The 17,019-nt window shown below is 39.0% G+C and overlaps 1 protein-coding gene across 3 annotated transcripts in view; it reads right to left on the bottom strand.

The window, feature by feature from the left end:
• LOC128857414 (allatostatin-A receptor-like) overlaps positions 1-17,019 on the bottom strand; it is a 123,850-nt gene that overhangs the window by 71,266 nt on the left and 35,565 nt on the right. For 2 of the 3 annotated variants that reach the window (XR_008453938.1, XM_054093172.1), the window contains exon 2: positions 15,656-15,734. The exons of the other annotated variant lie outside the window; for it this stretch is intronic. The gene's annotated coding sequence lies outside the window, so the exon portion shown is untranslated. The remainder of the gene's footprint in view (positions 1-15,655; positions 15,735-17,019) is intronic. 3 annotated transcript variants of the gene reach the window in all.

Here is a 17,019-nt window from a genome sequence, read left to right on the forward strand (position 1 = left end):
TTTTGAGATCGCAGGTCATCGTCTTCCAAAGCGTCGTAGTTCGATTTAATAAAATTAGCAAATATCTTAGCTGCGTGTTGTTCCTAACAGTTGAACTCTTTCAGATAATGACGATATTTTTCATAAAAGATCTGGTAATTAGGAGATTAAAACCTTTTATAGAATTTGTTTCTTATACTCTTAACTTTTTTCAGTCTCTTAGTATACCACGGAAGTTTATAGAGTTTCATGCTAAAAGTGGGAATATTCTTTGAGCAGATATCATCCAATACTGATCTGAAAGCATCAGAGCATTTTGTGAGATTATTGCTTGATAGCAGATCCGCCAAGCTGCGGAGCTTAAACTAATTAGGTTCTCAAATAATAAAAGGAAGAAATATATTACAGAAAAGCACTTTGAAAAATGTATCCTGAAATATCCTTCAAAGTTTCCACTGAAATATTAAAAAAAATATATATATGAAAGATATATATCCGTAGTAATACATAACTCAGCTTCGTTCTGTTCGGAAACGTAAAAAAAATGGCTAAACTTTTCTCCTATGAAATAAAGCATAGGCAGTACATACCACAGCTTTCGTTTCCCCTTTCAAACTTTTAATGGCTTCGAAAAACTAAATCGATGAGAAAATGTAAAACTAAATGTGCAGCATTGAGATTGAAATTGAACTTTGAAAGGGTCGAGCCGAGGAGCACCAGGAGATTTGGTGGCTCCTAAAACACTCGGGATAAAAAGCCCATAGTACTTAAAGCTCTGGAAAGAGGGTAGATAGTCAAGGAAGCAAGGAAAAAAGTATCAGATAAAGAGGTAGGAAAGAATAGAGACAGAGATAAAGGTAGTTAGTCCTGTGAGAATTTTCAAGATTCTTTGGCAAATTTGTAAATATCCTCCAGTTTTAGAGAACGAATATTACTCATTCGCACGACTTTGGACACCAAAACTCGTAGCCTTGCTCTAGCAAAGGCAGGACACTCACAGAGAAAGTGATCAGTGCTATCCGCCTCCTCCAAGCAAGACAGGCACATTGGGTCCTCAATGATTCCAATGGTGGTCCTATGCTGACCCCACGGGTTGTGCCCTATAATAATACCGACCAAAAACCGAACATCTTTCCTTCCAAGTTTTAGTACAAAGTTTGACTGTTTTCTGTTCGAACTTGTCACAAAACACTTTGCAGTTCTGCAGCGTTCTAGACCGGACCATCGCTCTTTATTTAGATTGCCTATTCGACAATTTCCTTCCCTTGAACACCGGAGTGTCCTGGAACCCATATAAGTTCAAGCCTGTTCTGTATTGCGACAAAATTAAGCTTTTGCTTACATTCTTGAACAATCTTTGAGGTTTGCTTCGATTTGAAAAATCCAATCTGTTTCCCGCTCCATTTCCTCTCGATTATCCATTCGGCTACTTTCAGGATGGCAAAAACTTCTGTTTGGAAAACAGTTGCCATTTCCCCCATGTGCAGCATTACTTTACATAGTACCCTATGGATGCACGTGCATATGAATTTTTTCCTGGGTAACAAAAAAGTTTATTTTCTCTCACGGTGTAATATTCGCTTAGCAGCTCAGAATGGTACACTGCCGAATCATGCGTTACTGACTGCAAATCTCGTAGCATGCGCAGCCCTCTTAACCTCAAGGGAAAAGTGGCAAACGAAAGCTATTAGAAGAGTCAACTCTTTGCGCGTCTTTCAAACTGAACTAATGGCCTTGACACTGTGACTACGAACATGACGGCAATATTTTTATTGATAGCCAAGAGGCTATAAAATCCTTCACACAACAATCAAAAAATTTCCATTTCTCCACGATAGTCATACATGTCACACATTTCTTATAGAGAGGGTTGAGTTATTTCGCAAAAAAACTTATATACTATGACTTCCAGCCTATTACGCCACAAAGGGTAATTGTAAGGCTAATGAACTTGCGCGAAACTCTCGACGTAGCTAAGGATTAATGACATGTTGAAGTCATGTGTGAATTTTCCAGACAACTGTAACCATAAACTCAGTAAACGCACTGAGAAAATATAATTCCAATTTGTATGCCAGTTCACTGATTTAGCTTGACAAAGGCTTTTTACTCTAAGTAAGGGATTTTTCGACAATTTGAAGCACCTTTATTACATAGAAATCAAAGAATTTTTAAATTTCTGATAATTGTAATTTTAAATTAATTTTAGTAGAATTGAAATACGCCACTTTACCAGTCAGAATCACAGAGAGATAAGGATCAGCATAAGTGTGTACTCTAGGCAACCTAACTACAATAAAACGTAAATAAAGAAGTATTTTTATTACTTCTACTTTTTTTTTTTTTTGGATTTTTGCTCTTCCTTCAGGCGCGTGGACTCATAAACGATTCGCTTTTTAGCGCAGTTATTCGTGCTAGTTAGATGGCAAGGGATGCTGGGATGTGTGGACAAAGTAAGAAATGTATTGGTTTGTGTAAGAACTAGGGATGCGAATCCCGATAACGAGGTATTTTTAAGGCCCTGGAAATCCTACTAATCCTCGATTGATTTCGGGATGCGGAAAATGTTTAATATGGAATTGGAAAATTTAAAACTTCTTCGTTATAAAATTTGATTACAATAAACAATTAATAAAATCATAGACATCCTTATTGCAAATGGCGACTGGCAGTAGAATAGATCCTTTTCGAGTGACTTGATCGACAGAAATTTACTCTATTGAGAATGGTAGTCTAAATTGCAGTGAAAAGATTATGTATTTAGTTTGGCAGTAGATAGGTGGTGAAATGGTTGAAGTGCCGGTCTGGCACTCCTCTAGCAGCACTAAAGCGCCGTTTTTATACCATTAAGAGACCTCAGAGGCAGATATCTATAGCCAACCAGAGCTATTGATATAATGGAGGGGATTGATTGGATTTAGGTTGGCGCACTGCCGAAGGCTCTCGAAGAAAGGAGCACCCAGTGACCTTAGTCGTTTAGCTGCCGGATATATATATACAGAGAAAATGCTTTACAGTCTCCTTCTCTGAAAGGCCCCTACAGCTTCTGCAATGGGGGTTGAATGGTAACCCTAGCTTTTCCGCGTATGTGCCGATCGTTCAGTGACCGGTAAACACAGCTACGAGTTTGGAAACTGAATGGCGAGGAGTCCAAAGGACTTTCTGAGTTCTTCGTATATCGTATTGGGACCAAAAGTCTTTTGGAAATAGCACATGAAGAAATGGATCTCCCTTTTTTTTTTTCATCTTTCCTGAAAATAATTTGTGCATTTCCCTTTTAACAACTGTCAGGAGGATGCCGATGACCGGGTAGGAGGTCTATGAGATCATTTCAGTTCCCTTCCTGGCAAGCTCATCAGCAATTTCATTTCTCTCTATGTTCCTATGTCCTGGAACTCAGATTAGAGAAATGTTACGTCCCAACCCAAGAGATTTTATCTCCTCCTTACAGGAGTTTACTAATTTCATTCTGCACCCAGGCGTCGTCAGAGCCCTAATCGCGGCTTGATTATCGGAGAAAATGTTAATATCTCCATCGCTCCCGCGTTTCCTAAGCATTTTGCACGCCTGCAGGATCGCAAAGACTTCTGCTTGAAAAACACTAGCAGTGTTTGGCAGTTTAAAGGAGATAGACTAATTGGCCGAATTAGAGAAAACCCTGCTCCGGCTCCCGATTCTATTTTGGAACCGTCGGTGAAGAGAGAGGGGCAAGCTTCGGTGTAGATTTTCCCTCCGATCCAATCCTGCCTATTTGGAAAGATTGCCCTAGCACGACCTTCAAACTCTTCTTCGCGGGTAGAGATATCTATACGAAGTTCGGAGAAATACGGTGTTAACTGCCCGAAAATGCTACCATGTCCCTTGAGGAATTGCCTACAGAGGCCAATTTCCTTTAACCTCATTGCACTTTGAGCTGCGATGGAAATGACGGAAAAGTCGATGGGAAGTAAGTACAAAAGAACATTCAGGGCAGCGCTGGGGCATTACATGCGCCGGCTATGCCAATGCATTCAGTTCTCCCCAGTTTAATGTTATTATAGCCCTCCCCGATTTTCAATATGTAGCTTCCAATGGAGTTTGGAGACAAGTATTACTCGAAGATACCTAACTTCCGATGAGAGCGGGAGAACGTGATTGTTTAATTTGGGAGGTCGAAAGGGTGGAGGTTTATATTTTCTGGTAAATAGCTCCAGCTCCGTTTTGTCAGAATTGACTCGGAGTCTGCAAGTGGCAGAACAGTACAGCCAGTGACCTTTCCAAAATCTCAGCCATGACTGAGGGAAATAATAGTTTGGCAGTAGTCACGCGTGATCTGTCAAAACCCCCTATTGGAAAAAGGCCCTCCAATCTACATACCCTTAATTTTTTATCTAATTCCGAAGGTTTATAGTAACTCAACATTCCTGCACAGATATCGATTTTAACACTCTCTCTACTAGAGAAATACTCTACAATGCCCTGGTTCACTCAAAGCTTGAGTACGCTTCGATAATATGGATAATAATATAGCTTTCATTCTAAACGGATCAAAAAGAGTACAACCTAAATTTGTACATTTTGCTCTTAGTTTCTACAGTTTGCCTTAGTTTTTCAGAGCATTACCTGATTGTAGTGTTGTTGTGAACTTATCGAATCGAAATCGCCTGAGAATGGAAGAACTATTCACTCAATTCGGCTTGTCTATGAAATGATCCGTGGATATATGGCCCGGAATATTTGCGACGTATATGAAGAAGGTGTCATAAGCGAGTCTAAAGGGCGGAAATGGTTTGCAAAGTTCAAAAAGGGCGACTTCGACGTCGATGTCACGTCCCGCAGTGGAAAGCCATCTGAATTCGATCAAGAACGTCTCAAATTATTTTTACAAGGGGAACGTCACCAAACCAGAAAAATTGGGAGCCTGGGTTGCTGGGTGCCTCATGAGCTCAAAGACAGAAGTGGGTGATTCCAGCAGATACACCAAGGCTGAGAGTCAAGCCAGATCTTCATCCAAAGAAGATCATGATATGTGTTCGAGGGGACTGGAAAGGCATGATGCACTAGGAAATGCTCGAAAAGAATACCACGGTCAACAAGGAGCTTTACATTGCCCAGCTACACCGCTGTTTGGCTGGTTGACCGAGCTCCTCCTCTTATTTGTGGTGTGCGTCTTGATGTTGTTCCACAAATAAAGGGACCTACAGTTTCAAGCCGACTCCGAACGGCAGATTTTTTTTATGAGGAGCTTTTTTATGGCAGAAATACACTCGGAGGTTTGCCATTGCCTGCCGAGGGGCGACCGCTATTAGAATAACGTTTTTCTTCATTTTGGTGTTCCACCGAGATTCGAACCTGCGTTCTCTCTTAATTCCGAAAGATAGTCAAGCACCTACCCGTCATTAACACTCAGATAAGCTGCAGGCTTAACCAAAACCGCCCCTGCGAGAAAACTGTCCACGCCACGCTACTAAATGATATTTTACAGTCGACACTCCCGCCAGGGCTGCAGTGGTCATCATTCGCCGGTGCTATTTCAACTTTACAACTTTCCCCCACGAAGTCCACGCTGACCCTCTTCACCACCTGGACAAAGGAGGTCAAACTGCAACTTATGGTAAAAGTCGACGACCCTCCAATTCCGACTGGAAGATCTTGGGAGGTACCTTCGAGAGTTGGCTCTCCTTCTCAGCGCATACAACCGCTATTGCCACTAAAGTCCAAAATAGCAACCAGGTCCTCGAATCGCCTGCCGGCAGCACTTGGGGCAAAAGCAAAGATATGTAATTCGCCTGTAACCTGTAATTCGCAATGGACAAAGCTGTACACTGGTCAAAACACTGCCATTAGGACTGCGAAAGGATGTCTTTTGATGTCCCCAATTCAACATCTACACGACGAGGCCCATATGCTCTCTGTAAAGGAGCATAATAAATTACTCAGCAAGCAGTTCCTCTCAGGGTGTTACAGCAGGTCCCATCCAAGCAGACACCTGCTTGAGCCTGAGCCGCCTCCCAAACACACCAGGGGGTACCTCCTCAATTACGCGGACGAGATCCAGGACGAAACATACGGACAATTACTGGGTCGGACAGTGTACAGACAGACAATTAACGACATCCATCGGGAGACTCTTACCACCTTCTTAAGCTCCCGACCCCCGATTGCCGTCATCGAAGTCCAACCACCACCCATTGTAGTCGAAGAGCTCCAACTTCCCCGAGAGTCCCGCTTAACCTAGGCACAATTACGTTCTGAATACTGTAGCAGGTTAAACTCCTACCTATCCAGAATCGCCCCGACATACTTAACATATGTCCGGCATGTGAAGGCACCCCGCACAACACTTACCACCATTTCACATGCCCCATCAAACGCACTCATCTAACACCCCTCTCCTTCTGGATCCAACCTGTCGAAACAGCAAGTTTCCTGGGCCTACCGTTGGATGAGCTAGACGAAGACGGCCGGTGATTTACACTACACTGACAGGGCAAAGTTACTGCTACAACAACAACAATAACAGCTCGAGAGGGAGGTCCTTCATCATCCGCCGTATTCTTTAGACCTCTCACCGAACGATTACCTCCTTTTTAGCTCCCTGTCAAACCATATGAAGTGCGATACCTTCGATAGCAAAGAGGTCCTTAAAACCGGGCTTAACAACTTCTTTGACACCAGACCAGGCGATTGTTCGCGAAACACCATCAAGAAAGTGGTCGGAAGGTGGGAAGAGGCTGTAAACGCCAACGGCGCATATATAAAATATTTTCTTATTGATATAAAGGGTGGTTAAGTTTTAAGGGCCGGTGTTGATTTTGAATAAACTACATTTTTTTACAAAAATTTTGTTATTTTTCTTTATTATGATAATACTGGTATGGCCAAATTTTCGATGACGCTGAGGCTTAATTGAGGTTGCCATTAATGTGCCGAGTTATCTCATTCTTTAGCTCTTGAATTGTTGCTGACTTATCGACGTACACCTTTTCTTTTAAATAACCCCAAAGAAAGAAGTCCAACGGTGTCAAATCACATAATCTTGGCGGCCAATTGACATCGCCGCGACGTGAGATTATTCGTCCTTCAAATTTTTCGCGCAAAAGAGCCATTCTTTCGTTAGCTGTGTGACAAGTGGCACCGTTCTATTAAAACCACAAATCATCCATATCCATATCTTCCAATTCGGGCCATAAAAAGTTCGTTATCATCTCACGATAGCGAACACTATTCACAGTAACTGCCTGGCCGGCTTCATTTTGGAAAAAATACGGCCCAATGATGTCGCCGGCCCATAAACCGCACCAAACAGTCACTCTTTGTGGGTGCATTGGTTTTTTGGCAATCACTCTTAGATTATCATTCGTCCAAATGCGGAGATTCTGCTTATTGACGAATCCACTGAGGTGAAAATGTGCCTCATCACTGAAGATGAAGTGCGCGATACGCATTTAGATTTGAACGCCCGTTTTCATAATAAGCCTGAATAACTTTAACGCATTGCTCGATTGTGTATCTTTCCATGGTTCAAATTGAGTTAGTCTGAAATTGAAAAATGTCAAATGAAATGTAGAAAAAAATGTGACGTTTAGGTGTGGTTCACATTCAACATCGGGCCTTAAAACTTAACCACTCTTTGTAATTGCTTTTTGTTTAAATAAGAGTCTTCGGTAAAAACTCTACAAACTTATTCCCCAACCCAATAACTTATTGTTTAGGATGTAAAAAATATATATTATTACTTACAATTTGTCTGTTTGAAAAAATTTGTGATTTGTTAACTCAGTTTGCCTTAAATTTTAAATTCATTAATTGAATTTTTACTCATATGGAAAACATTATGTCTAAAGTTGAATTACGGGACAAATCCCAAAATCCCGAGATCCGAAAAGTTTCCGCTAATATTGGCATCCCTAGCAAGAACGAATTATCACTTTCAAGACCAGCAAAGTAAAATGAAATGCAATAAAAAGTTCTGCGTAAGTGCTTTACCGACATACATACATGCACGCCTACATATATGTATATGGGTGTACATATCTGCAATATACTCCACAGTTGTTTCTTCAAAGTAGACCAATGTTTTCATCGCCCTGTCGGAGCTGTCACAAGCCAGCCGAGTTGCGTGCACTGATGCGTTGATTTTGTCATTTCCCATTTCTCATTTTGTCACACTTCAAACACTTTCAATCTTGGCATATTCAGATTGTTAGACGCATTCATTTCTTCCTAATGCTTTTCCTTGCAGCTTTTCATATTCTTTGTGTAAAAGGGTGAATACAAACAATTTACGATTTCTGTTTTTCCTCGCATCCGCAAATAGCAACGAAAGTGGTGATATGCTAACGATTGGGAAATTTGGCAAGAAGGGTTGACCTTTCTGTATTTTTCTGTAGCTAAAGGATAACTCGGCGTACTTTACTTGTGTGTGCAGATGTACTCCATATGTGCTTCTTCGTCGTCGTTTACGACAATTGTGGGAAATATCATTTTTCATTTCTTTTTTTTTTTTGGACGTGAAATCCTTTTATGTTAGCGCCGAGGCCATGTTTCATCTTTTATGACTTGAGATTTGATTTCATATAGAAAATATGAAAATATGACAACAAGGAATGTTATATTTGACAGAATTTCGAATGCAAATTCGAGTATAAATAATTTCATTTTATTGTCACGGCTTTTTGTACTTTTTTGAATTGAATTTCACACGTTTCATCATCCCCAGAAGGAGTTGTCGCATAGCAAAGGTTATGTCCCTATAGAAATTGTAATCAAAAATGATTGTATTCTAGACTAGGCGGCACTTTACGTCTCATGCTATGAAAAATCAAATCAAATGTCAAATGTCAAATGAAAAATCAGATATTCATTTCTTATACTTGGTTAAGCTAGGTATATCTGGCTGATCTGAATAGATATCACATGAACCGCAAGGGTAAGAAGTCGTGTGAACCGTAGTTCATGATACAAGTCTTTGCGAGTTTTAATAAACTGTTTAAACTTTTGTCAGCAATATCCTTTAGAGGTAAAAGGTGTACCGATCCCAGGCAATTGTATCGAGTTCTGCTTAGAGCAGGGATCAGCAATGGAGATGTTCTAACGTACACCTTTCTTCTTCACAAAAGTTGCACGCGTCGTTCTGGACCAATCCCATTTTATCTGAGAGATATAGAGTGAGATAATATCCCGTCAGTACTCCAAACAATGTTTTACTTTGATTGTTTTCGTGTTCGCAAGTTCGTAGCATTATTTCGGCAATCCTGTGGGTGATCGAGGCTTCCCACATAGACTGTGGCTACAGAGTTCGTTCCTCGTCTAGTTCTGTATTCCAAACTGAGACTAAAGGAGATATGTTCGACGTACTCATTCTAGGTAAGGGGGTGCCTGCCTTAACAAGCTCCTTAACTCTCTCATTTCCCTCTATTACCATGTAGCCTGGTACCCAGTAAATTATTACCTGTATATTCTCGCAGAGCTCGTTCAATTTGGATCTACAGTGTTGCACGCATTCTGAGCTAGGCATTACAGGCATCATTGCTTTAAAAGCAGCCTGACTATCGATAAACATGTTTGTGCGAGAGTCGAGGGGAGTAAATTCCAACTCTAATTTAGCTCTTTTGATCACAACAGAGATCTCAGCTTGAAATATGCTGCAATGGTTAGTAAGCCTGGAAGACTTTTGGAGATTAAACTGTGGATCCTACTCTTTCTGTCGCTTTGGATTCATCTGTAAAGGAGTTGTATGCGTAGAAGTCGGATCCTAACACTTTTGTCAGCAATTCCATTCAATTAAAAAACTAGGCTTCTTGCCAAAGTTTACTTGTTTAAACCAAACCACCAGAGAGCATCACGAGAATGGCACTGCGCTGAAACCCGCAAGGGAGCAGATATCTCATGGGATGGTGTAAAAACAACAGCACAGAACCGTGTACGATGGAAGAGTCTTGTCGAGGTCCTATGCTCCCGAAAGAAGTGAACAAAAAAAAAAAATTTAACTGTGACCAAAAAGCCCTTTTCGCTGAATTTCTTACGACTAATTTGATTGGATGCGGAACGAGAAGTCTTTCTATTACTGCTTTTGGAGTTGTGCTCATAGCGCTGGTTTCACATATTTCTGCAATTTTTTGTCATTCTTACATCATTTTATCACCATACCAGCGAACCATACAGCATTATTGGTCTAATACCTAACGCCATTTATATCCAATATATGAATCGAGATGATAAGCCCCAAGTCTTACCGAGCATTCTTCTGCACGCATATAAGGCATTAGAGGTTTTCTTTGGTCTTTCTTCCACATTAAATCTTCATGTCAGTTTACTATCCACAATGACCTTTAAGTATTTAGTCGATGTTTTTGGTATCAACTTAACTCCTCCAAGCCTCGGATGTGACCAGTTTGGAATCTTGTACTTCTAGTCTGTCTTATCTGGATATAGGTACTTCCAGTCCGATCTGTTCTGTCCACTTGCAAATCTCTCTAAGCGTACTTGTGAATATTTCACTCCTCATTTGAGGACACTGAGATGGCAACAGCTAAGTCGTCAGCAAATGCCGTCAGTTTTGGGCCGCTATCCCCAAGTTTAATAAGATTCTGGTACACCACTAGGTTCCACAAAAAAAGGGAAGAGCACTTCTCCCTGTGAAGACCGCTATTTACCTGTTAGTTATTTTCTTCAAATTTTCAAAGAAAGGTTACTTTACCGGCGTACAAATTTTGAAAAACCCCGACTATATGAAAAAAAACTTCAGAACTCAGAGAAATATCAGAAAAAAATATTAGTTTGGGAAAAAATAAATTCATTATTTTCTCGGTAGCTGGCTGTAGTGATCGATATCGCATAAACTATCGATCAAACAATTTAAACTTTATGCTCGTTGTCAAGGTGACATTTCACACTACGAAAATTCTTTTGCTGTTTTTTGTTTATTTCATTCAGCTGTGAGTTACAGGGTGTTAACAATGGAAGTCAACAAAGAGAAAATTCAGTACATTTTACAGGTTTTTTTTTTTTTGATAAAGGCGAAAATGCAAGTCAGTCCGCTGAAATTGTGAATGATGCCGATACTGTACTAGCCAATAACGTTGAATTTTAGTTTCATCGATTCTGTTCAGGCATTTTTAATGTAAATGAAAACGTCGATAAAATCACAGAAGTAATTAAAATTGATATTAGTAGTCGTAACATCGCCCAGGACCTAAAGATCGACCGCAAAACAGTTTTACAGTTTTAAATAATGAATCATAAATAATGAATCTCTTTTCCCCCTTTTGAAAATCGGATAGTAATTTAAGTGATAAAACCCCATTTCAGCGATTTTTAGTGAGCTCAAAAAATGTATTTCTGAGGGGCCGAATAAACTTTAAATTTAGAAGTGAACTTTCCCAACTGTTCTTCAACCCAGTCGAGTACACTCGAGTAGGTATTTATATCTGAATGATTTTTATTAAAAGCAACAGATACTAACCCGTAGAAAAATAAAAATTTTAGATGCCACATTCTTTGTTTATAAGCCATTTGAAGTTGGCGCGTCGGTGAACTTCTTTTTATTTTTATAATGGAATAAAAAATAGTTTAAAAAAACTAAAAAACACGATTTTATTGCTAATCGAACTAAAAAGTAGAAAATGAATTTTAATGACAAAGAGACCTATAATGAAGTAATAGCAAATTAGAGTTAAAAGCGTGGGATGCACGTTGCTTCACTTTCATAACCCTCTGTACATAGGTAGTTGCCAATAGAATGATTGTAATATTTACTATATCAAGGATCCCACGCTTTTAACTCTAATTTGAATTGCTCTATTTGTATCTTAATTTTTGTTATAATTCTGTTCTGAGGTAGTTGACTATGACTGATCGTTCGATTTGCTATTACTTCATTATAGGTCTCTTTGTCATTAAAATTTATTTTCTACTTTTTAGTTCGATTAGCAATAAAAGCGTGTTTTTTAGTTTTTTTAAACTATTTTTTATTTTCTACTTTTTAGTTCGATTAGCAAAAAAGTGTGTTTTTTAGTTTCTTTAAACTATTTTTTGTTTATTATGAATGAAAATTATTGTTATCATTGCAGTCAGTGAATTAATGATGCGATATATTCGTGTTATATTTAATTCCTTTCTTATCGACTGTGAGTCTAAAGCTATGCAGTTATCGGCCGTGATAAAGAAGTAATCGGGATGAAGAACTTATTTCGTGGAGGGAGCCTGATAAACTGATTTACAAGAATAAAAAAAGATTTTTCATTTTACAACCAAATTCACCTTACTTTTTGCCCACAGGTAAAAAAAGAAAATATTAATCCTGGCAATCCTAATAAGGATAATGGAAAACTTTTATCAAATTATTGCATTGTCATCGGTCCTTGATAGGTGTGCAAAATTTCAAGTCGATCAGATTTTTAGAAGCCAGTGAAAATTAAGCTCAAAGATTCCGTTACATGCATACATACATACATACATACATACATACATACATATGGTACATACATATTGTACATACAACCCGACCTAATAAAAGTGTGTTAAAAATCAAATATCAGGCCGTCATAAAATTCTTTGTTTTGGTTGATTCGCCAGCAGCATAAAAAATAATGAAAGTTTTAAAAGAATCTACTCTTTCGATTTCAATTATATGTATCTCGACGTGGTTTAGAGTTTAAATGAGGTCGTACGAGCGTTGAATATGAAGTACGTAGTGGATGTCCAAAAAGGGCTACATCACACGAAATCGAGGAGCAAACACAATACATACAGCTGTTTGACAAGATCTAAATTTGGTTAGAAAGGAAATTGCTGACACCAGAAGGAAATATACTTTGTACTTATAGAGGGTGGTTGAATTTTAAGGGCCGATGTTGAATGTAAACCACACCTAAGGTCAAGCTTTTTTCTGCAATTCATTTGACATTTTTCAATTTCAGACCAATTCAATTTGAATCAGGAAAAGATATAATCGAGCAACGCGTTAAAGTTATTCAAGCTTATTATGAAAACGGGCAACAGTGAATGACCAATTTTCGAAGAAAATCATCTTCAGTGATGAGGCACATTTTCACCTCACTGGATTCGTCAATAAGCAGAATTGCCGCATTTGGAAATGATAATCTAAGAGTGATTGCCGAATTGGAAGATAAGGATGTGGACGATATGTGGTTTCAACAGGACGGTGCCACTTGTCACACAGCTAATGAAACAATGGCTCTTTTGCGCGAAAAATTTGATGGCCGAATAATCTCACGTCGCGGCGATGTCAATTGGCCACCAAGATCATGTGATTTGACACCGTTGGACTTCTTTCTTTGGGGTTATTTGAAAACAAAGGTGTACGTCTATAAGCCAGCAGCAATTCAAGAGCTAAAGGATGAAATTTGGACCATCGGATGAGGGTGTGCCGCCGGGGCCATTTGGTCCATATTTTGATCCATACGTAATCAAAGCCATACCAATATTATCATAATAATAAAGAGTAATGACAATAATTTCCTAAAAAAATTGTATTTTATTCAAAATCAACACCGGCCCTTAAAACTTAACCACCCTTTATTAATTTCTATTGTTCCGCGGGGGAGCATTGAGCCACAGGGAAATGAGTACTCCATATTTTTATGGAAAACGGCGACGAAGAAAAGGCGCAAAGACGGGGCGCGGTGACGTAAACCAACAACGTTCAACGCAGCGGGGACGGCCAGTTAGATTCCAAACAACATCTGACCGTGGCGCTTCTTCTGCACCATAGTAACCCGATAAATAGACAAATTTTTGAAAGAGTTTTTACCCGCACAGTACTTACTTTCTATTCTTAGCTTTTAATTAAATAAATCTATATTTATTCCTTTTCAAAAGCATACAATCAGTAAAAATTCAAAAATGAATGCATAAATTTAGAAGATGCGTCGCTCTTAATTGGAGCATAGCTTCTAAAGGGTGTTTTTTTTAGAGGTTAGGTTTTCAAGTTGGCACTACTTTTTTCGTAGATGGTATTTTTGACAGCTGTCACTTGATTTATGCTCAGTTTGGTTTGCCATTTCATAATGAATAGACTTACACCTGAACAACGTTTGCAAATCGTGCAAATTTATTACGAAAATAATGGTTCGATTCGCGGGACGCATCGTGCGCTGCGTCCAATATTCGGTCGACATAATCGTCCATCAAAGTCACTAATTCGATTAACCATGGATCGGTTTCGCACCACGTTTGCTCTAGTGGATAATACGCATCCTCAGAGACATCGTACAGTGCGCACCGAAGACGCTATTGCTGCTGTGGAGCAGAGTATCGAAGAAGACCCGAATGAGTCCATCCGCCATCGCGCGCAGCAATTCGAGATGTGCCCATCCACTTTATGGAAGATTTTGCGGAAGGATCTTGGTTTGCGGGCTTACAAAATCCAACTCGTGCAAGAATTGAAGCCGAACGACCATCAAGCGCGTCGCACGTTCGGTGAATGGGCCCAAAACGAGATGGCCACCGATCCCGATTTTCACAAGAAAATTTTGTTCAGCGATGAAGCTCACTTTTGGTTGAATGGGTATGTCAATAAGCAAAATTGTCGCATTTGGAGTGAACATAATCCACAAGCCATTGCTGAGACGCCGTTACATCCTCAAAAAGTCACTGTTTGGTGTGCTCTATGGGCAGAGGGAACCATTGGTCCATATTTCTTTAAAACTGAAGCCGGCCATAATATTACAGTCAATGGAGAGCGCTATAGAGCCATGATTAATGACTTTTTCGTGCCTGAATTGGACGATGTTGATGTGGACGACCTTTGGTACCAACAAGACGGCGCTACATGCCATACAGCCAACGCAACAATCGATTTATTGAAGGAAACTTTTGGTGAGCGCATTATCTCGCGCCGTGGACCTGTGGCGTGGCCTCCAAGATCGTGCGATATAACACCGCTGGACTATTTCTTGTGGGGCTATGTGAAGGCGCTTGTCTACGCAGATAAGCCCGAGACGATTGACGTCTTGGAAGAGAATATTCGGCGCGTTATTGCTGACATACGGCCCCAATTGCTGCAAAAAGTGGTCGAAAATTGGGCCTCTCGGCTGGAATTTATTCGAGCCAGCTGCTGCGGCCACTTGCCCGAAATCATTTTTAAAACATAATGGCAAACCCTTATCTTTATAATAAAGCTAAATTCTTGGCCATAACATTAAATTATATACGTTTTATTTCATCTTGAAAACCTAACCTCTAAAAAAAACACCCTTTATCATACGGATGGTTCCTAATTTGACTCCAGGGACCGAATTGCTCACGTCCGCACCTACGTCTTTTCCCTTGTGATTCCATTCAAAGACCATTTTTGCTATGTTGCTTTTCTCTTTACGTGACGTGTTGCATTTTCTCTTTTTGATTTCCAAATTAGTGGATTTGTTTTTTGTGAGAGCATGAAGATTTTCGTTTTTCATCGTAACTGTCCAAAAAATCCGGTAGAATTTTTTTCGGAGGCATTTTTCATGGAAAAACTATGCGCGAAAGTTAGTTCGCATTCGTTGACAATTCAACATAAAGTTGTGCAACAGGAATTTGCAGCTCAATAAAGCGATGGCATAAAATTACTAGAGCAACATTTGAATAAATTCATTGAGGTTGAGGGAGATTATATTGCATAAAATAAAACTTAATTCATTTAAAAACTGTCTTTCTTATTGTATATTTTTGCTAATAATTTTCAACCAACCTGAAGTGCATAGAATTCTATAACTTAGCTTGCAGTTTGTATTACCATAAAACTCAGCCAGCTGCTGGAATTTGATTTTCTGAAAAGAGAAGGGAGAAAGCGTGTGAGTGCAAAGATTTGGATGTGTTGACTTACAGATTGCGGTCTTTCTGTGAATTTCACAAGGGAAACGGCTACATATTCGCAGTATGTGGAATAGATTTTGCGTTGCAAAATTCACGAAAGGAAAATACAAATTTGAGAAATATTCAGTTTTATTATATAAAATATGGCAGCTTTTTCACCTTAAAATGTTGACTGCCGGTCAATGTCGTACGACGCTCTGCTCTTGAGCCATAATACAACAAAGTAACAAAACAGATTACAAAAACTAACAAACTTATTTCAAGTTTATTATTTTTTAACTTAATTGAGTGCAGAGTTGCCCAAACTATCTGTTCATGAAAAATAGTTTTCGCTGTGCTGCCTTTTCTTCTCTACGGCTACGTTGACAAATTTCCGCAACCAGGAGTCTCCTTCTGTCACTGATTATCGTGACGTCAAAACAAACGCACAATTTAACAATTTAATGTGGGCTTTACAGTGTCCCCACTTTGCTTCTTTACAGTATTTTTATAAATTACCAGAATCGCGTAATTTGTGTGACAATTATTTTTTGATTAAATATAAATATTTCGATAAAAATAAATTTCGCTCAAATTTACCAAAGTTAAATAAATTTTTGTTAATTTCATTAAATTTTTAAAGCCCATACCTTTATTTGCATCACCCTGTATATGTGTAACAACTTGCGTATATACAATTTGGAAGTGTTTGAAATATTACAAAACGCTAATGCAAAAATAAACGCTTCAGTGCTATCCATTTCGACTGGCTTTTGACAGCTCGCATTAGGTGAAAAGATCCATTTCTTTTCTTTTCTTTGGAGAAAAGTACACGCATGTATGTGTATATATTTTCGTAGTGGAAAAGTACTGGGAAAGTTTTGCTGTATTTTGATTTTTCTCCCAAACATAAATAAAAACTTTTTCCTGTCTTTGCCTACCTTTTAACCAATCGATTGAAATCTTACGCGTCAATATGAACTCAATCAGGAAAAGGAAAGAATCAAACTTCAAATTAAGGTATATTACTATTATCTAGTCCCACTTATATAAGTAAAGGTTTATAATGCGATAGGATGCATTGAAGCAGTAAACGGCTTGATATTCTACAAACTGGTAAATAAATTTGGTAATGGATTGATATGCTGAAATCTTTTGGTATTTGCATTCTAAGCTGACGACACAAGCCTGGGCTCTTGTTTTAACCAGCATTTGTACATATTTTGTGTAAATTATCATATACAGGCAGACAGGTAAGAC

The sequence above is a fragment of the Anastrepha ludens genome, chromosome 3, assembly GCF_028408465.1.
Source record: "Anastrepha ludens isolate Willacy chromosome 3, idAnaLude1.1, whole genome shotgun sequence".
Taxonomy (NCBI): Eukaryota; Metazoa; Arthropoda; class Insecta; order Diptera; family Tephritidae; genus Anastrepha; species Anastrepha ludens.